Genomic DNA, 6,000 nt, shown 5'->3' with positions numbered 1-6,000 from the left:
CAGGTCTCCCAGCACCTCCATCTCCAGAGGGGTGTCCCCCAGTGAGAGTACGTCCCCAACCACAGATGCAAAATCTTCCAGCGCCAGCAGTGAGTCAGCCTCTACTACTCCTCATTCACTGAGCACTGACAGACGACATTTGGAGACAAGCGGCACAACCTCTTCAGCCGCTACTAACCACACTACACCTTCACAAAGTCACACAACAGGTGAGTCCAGCAGCGGCAATAGACCTCTAAAGTTTGCCTACAAAAAAGAACCAAAACGGCCATCTTTGCCCATATTAGGAGATCCGGTTGTTAATTGAAGCTAACTACCTATGGCAAGTTGCATTGCAAGTTAGCACTGGGGTAGCAAAAATCTAAGTGTGCCACCTTCACGTACCGGAGATCACAGTATCTACTCGAAGGCAGAGGACAAAAGTGTGTTCAGGAAAACGCCTGCATTTCAGACTTTTTCATCCCCTCTTAGAGTTTAACAGGTGCGATAATTCAAAATCCCCATGTTATTTTCCCATAGGAAAAATTGCCAGATACCGGATGTCAAAGATGGCAGCTTTTTTCTAGGCGAAATTCAGAGGTCTATGGTAGACCGGCCACTTCAGTGTTCAGGAACTAAAGGAAGATTAATTTGTTTGACTTGCTCTGTGTGTGCTCTGTTTGTGTTGACTTTGTAAAGTGACCTTGAGTCTGAGAAACGCACTATATAAATAAAATGTTTTTTATTATTATTATTATTATTATTATTATTATTATTATGTTTTATTACACGGCTCTTCACAATGCAAGTAGAACGTTCCATTGACTTGAATGGGATTTCCCAAAGTTCTAGCGGTCATTATTTTCGACTAAAGGACTTCTGAAAAAAATAATGACGGCTGTCAATGGCAACGGAGTTGGGGATAGTACAACTAATTTCCATTCTGGCCCTCATATTTCAATCAAGGCCCTCAAGTCATCACCATATATCAACTGCTTAGCCAGGATTCCAGTACATTGCCCAAAGTGAGCTTAATTTTGCAGACTGTCCTCTTAGGCAGAAGCTTTCAGAAACTCCTTGGCCATTCTCCCTAGAGCAACTCAAGGTTAAGTTGGTCTTACTCAAGGGTATGATGGTGGCAATCATGAAATTAACCCACAACTTTCCTGGCAGCTGGGGCAGTGGTAGCGTAGTGGCTAAGGATGGGCTAGTAGTAGCTTGAAAAGTTGTGGGTTTAAATCCCAGCTTCCACCATTGTGCTCTTGAGCAAGGCTCTTAACCAGAGACCTTCTAATGAGGAGACACAGCACTCAAAAAATCCTCCATAGAAATGCATAGGGTTAGTTTGTAACGCCAATAAGGCAGTTGTCTACACATATCCCACCCCTTCCGTGGGAAAATGTCGACATGTGAATACATTGAGCCAATCATGTGGTGTGTTGTGCAGGCATCGTGCCAATCATGTGTTGTGATCTCGCCGCTGGAGCAAGATTGGTGTCGTGAAGCCTTACGCATGCGCATTTCTGCCAAAATAGATGCCCGATAAGTGCCCAAGAAGTGATGGCCGCCGAGTGGAGGGACTTGCCTAAAAGGACTTTGTCTTAACTAATAAATGTACATGTGTAAAGCAGCTTCTTCGCTACTACCACCTCCTCTGGATCGTGTTCTGTCTGTGTGCAGATTGGATCTCTACTCTACCCACTACGGTCCCACCAGATCCTGCAACCTCCAGCGTTTCTAGTCCCACCCCAATCAACCAGACAGGGTCCAGCACCACGGGCACCACTCCATACCCACTCGTGCCTTACTGGCTGGACTGGGTGCCGGGGTGGGGTATCGCTCTGCTTGTACTGGCCTCCCTCATCCTCCTGCTTCTCATCATTCTGATAATCCTGCTGGTAAGACCAACATGCTCTAAAGAAGAAGAAAAAAAGAAAAACAGAAACAAACCAAAAGAAACTAAAGAACCTCAACATCTCAAGACAAAAAGCATCTTTCACCATCATTACCAAACTTGTTGTTTAATAATATTGTGAAGCTGATATGTCTTCATATTAAATGTGTTTTAATTTCTTTCATATTGACCTGTTCTCCTTACAGTCTCACTGTAGTATATCTCCACACTGTTTCTTGATGTCTCCTCAGCTGCTGCGCTGGTGTTGTATGGATGAGCCTGAGAAGGAACCTCAACCCAGATATGATCCATACTCACATGAGCCATATTCATCCCACTCTCCAGCCAAAACACCCACCCTCAAACACATGGTGAGAGAAATGAGTACAGGAACACACACACAGTATATATATATATATATATATATTTTGCAGTCTTTGCATGGTTCTAATGGAATAGTTATTAGCCACATTCTGCCAACTTCTCCTCGTGAACTTTTGCATAGATCATTGAGTATGTGCAGTCAAAAACACTGGCTCAACAAATTGGCCGGAGTCAATGGCCAGAGTTAGGTAGAATTGGTAGAATTGTTACATATTGTTGCTTTAACCAATGCATTATATTTTTTATAGTGTCAGCATAAATCGACCCGTGAATTAGGTGTTACAATCTTTCATTAAAGCATTTTTAACTTCATTAACTTATGACACATCATAATGCTGATCTAGCCATTAAGCTGTTCCTAGGAAATTATCATCTCTCTTTCCAGAGAAATACAAACAGTGCAACTAATTCACTTATCAGTACACTGATTTAGAGCGATTGTGGTTCTTTGAGATAGCATAGATAAAGATTTTAAAGGGGAAGGAACACAATGGAGGCTCTCGTCACCTCTTTGTCTAAGCAGTTCAGTTACATTGTTTATAGGATAGCCATTGAGCAAATATATGACACAACTACAAAGAGATATAAACAAAGAGTGAATTTCCCTGAATGTAATTGTTTTGTGTTCAGCGTCACATAGCTTAGCATAGCATTGAGTCTCAACATGTATTGCTAACACTGGTACTACAATTTCCTTCCTCTGTTTTCTAGCATTAGTGAATTCCTACCTTGCAAAGGCATAGCTGATATCAGTGGAAATTAGTTATTATTACCAAGCTCATTGTGACATTTCTAGAAAGATTACTAGCTACTGGTACTGGTTGCATGTAGTTCACACTCCTCATAGTTTTTCACACATCTGTAATTAACACCACCAACAACAAACTACATTTTATATCACTTTGGACAAAGGTGTCTGCCAAATCCATAACCATAACCATAACCATAGCACTTTATCTAAGCACCAAAAGCACTTCACAGTGAAGGAAAGTGTCACCTTAGCTACCATCAATGTGTAGTCATCACCTCAGTGATGCACGGCAGCCATTTTATATGAAAACGCTTACCACATAACAGCTTACCAACACAACACCGTCGACTTCAAGGCACCTAACCCTTAACCTGACTCTCGCCAGATGAATTACGTTCCGCCTAGCTCCACTCATCCATCTGGGATCAATCTATTGAAGTGTTGCTTCAGAAGGCTGGGCCTAATCAAAAAATGCTTGCATATGATTGGATAAGCCACTTGTCCGTCATCTATTGACGTGCTACTTCAACCACTCACATCGAAGCCAACCCGTGACGCTGATAACAGTCTCACAGTCGCTTCAACGCTATGTCACATCTATGAAACTCCCGCCCTGCGTCCTGATTGGCTCTACCATAAAATCTGGTGCAGAAATCACTCTCAACGGAAGAGGTCCCAGATGGATGTGAGTGGAGCTAGGCAGAGCTAAGCGGAACGAAATTCATCTGGCGAGAGTCAGGTTACCTAACCCTAACATTAACCCTAACATTGACCATTGCATAACCCTAGTGCCTTCCATGCAGCGCTGCCTGGAAGACAACGTTAGGGGCTTAAAACACCAAAAGGCAATAATAAAGTGTGTCTAGATGTAATGAGACAGTTATGGTAAACTATCCAGGATATTGAGGAACCACTTAATCTTTGTGATGAGTATCATTTTATGACTTCAGGGACTAAGGTAAAGTAGGGTGCTTGCAAATGTCTGCAGAGTCTGGAAGATGAGTTCTGAATTACTGTTTTCCTCAATGTTTTGCTCAATGTTTTGTTTGAATTCATGAAATAAATTGTACAAAGAGCAAAAAAGACAATGTTTGTTCTCAGGGTGATGACATCCTTGGGTTGAACTGTTTGCACTCCTTACACAAGCATCGCTTGCCCTGGATGGCCTCGATGGAGGGGAGTGAGGAACCGGTGATGCGCTTGGCAGTTTTCACCACCCTCTGCAGCGCTTTTCAGTCGTAGGCAGACCAGTTGCCATACTAAACTGATACAGTTGGTGAGGATGCTCTCGATGGTGCAGTGGTAGAAGTTTACCAGGATCTGAGGAGAAAGGTGGACCTTCTTTAGTCTCCTCAGAAAGAAGAGACGCTGGTGAGCCTTCTTAATCAGGGTAGAGGTGTTGAGGGTCCAAGAGAGGTCCTCAGAGATGTGGACACCCAGAAACTTGAAGCTGGTGACACGCTCAACCTCAGTCCCATCGATAAGAATGGGCCTTTTATATTGATAGGCTTTTTGCCTTTATTGTGATAGGATACAAGGATACAAGGAAGTTTATTGTCACATGCATATAGTTACTGGAGGTAAGAAATGCAGTGAAATTATGTCTGGTGTCAGCCTATTTGTGCATTAATGGGGGGGGGGGGTTAAAAGTGCAGTAGAAGAGGGGTTTAGTAGATTAAGTGGCAAGGGCTGCATAAAAAAGGTGGGGGAGGATTGGGATTGGGTGGGGGGCACCAACAAGGAGCACCCAAGAGCTCCTTGTTGGTGCCCAGGATAGTGAAGAGAGTGACAGGAAGCAAGTGGAAGAGAGAAGTAGGGAGGGATTGTGAAATGACCCGGGTCACCCTTGAACCCAGGGCACTTGGACCCGATTGTGGGATGGGCACTGTAGCCAGTTGTGCCTCAGCGCCCTTACACATTGTAATTGTTTTTAATTATAAGCCTTAAATAGAAATGCTAGCAAGTGCTAGTTGGTCTGTCGAGTGAACATATAGCATGATGTTTAGTGAACAAAAAAATAAATAAGAAAATAAAAAAAATAGACTTATTAAATAGACTTCCACTGTGGATGCCCAGGAACCGGAACCGGAAGTCCGAGACCCTCTCCACACAAAGTTTGTAATCTTTACTAAGAAGGCCTCTCAGCTTTAAACTTTCTGCTGGCCATTAATACCACTTTTCTTGACCACTGATTCATAAGACTGGAATAACTATGTTAGAGTCGTTGCATGGTAGTGGTAATGTCATAATAAGTTATGACAGTCAATCTGTGTCCTGTGGTGTGAAGGCCAATGCCCAGTGGTGTGAAGGCCAATGCCCAGTGGTGTCGTCGTTCTGTCTTCCACATTCATGAAAGGTTTGGTATGAATGTTGAGTCATGTCTCATGAAACAGTCATTAATGCCTTATGTGCAGTTTATGACAGCTGCTATGAATGTGTTATGAACTCACCCGTCAAGTGAAGTGTTACCATACATTTTTATGAAACAAAAATGATATGCTTGACCATGTTCTGTCTTTTTGGTACTGGAGTAGCCCATTGACTCAGATGTGACATGATCAGGTAAGAGATCTGGAACAAAAACGACAATGCTGCTTTGCGATTGTTGGACTTTTATTTTGACAAGTTGTTGTCGTTCTGTCTTCCACATTCATGACACGGTTTGGTATGAATGTTGAGTCATGTCTCATGAAACAGTCATGAATGCTTTATGTATAAGTATAAGTATAGTATAAGTATATATACTCTTTTGATCCCATGAGGGAAATTTTGGTCTCTGCATTTATCCCAATCCGTGAATTAGTGAAACACACTCAACCGTGTCATATCAACATGATCAGTTATAGTCATGACGGTATAATGGTGACACCATCAATGATGGGTGTTGTGCCCTCCTTCACGTACAATGTTGCTTGTAGCCTGCCCAAACAAAGCACCATGAACTCCAATAAGGCTACCTTTGTGAGCAAGTAGTAAGTGCTTGAAGTGCTTG

The sequence above is a fragment of the Alosa alosa genome, chromosome 20 (genome assembly GCF_017589495.1).
Source record: "Alosa alosa isolate M-15738 ecotype Scorff River chromosome 20, AALO_Geno_1.1, whole genome shotgun sequence".
NCBI classification, from domain to species: domain Eukaryota; kingdom Metazoa; phylum Chordata; class Actinopteri; order Clupeiformes; family Clupeidae; genus Alosa; species Alosa alosa.
Note: the sequence above shows the minus strand (reverse complement) of the source record.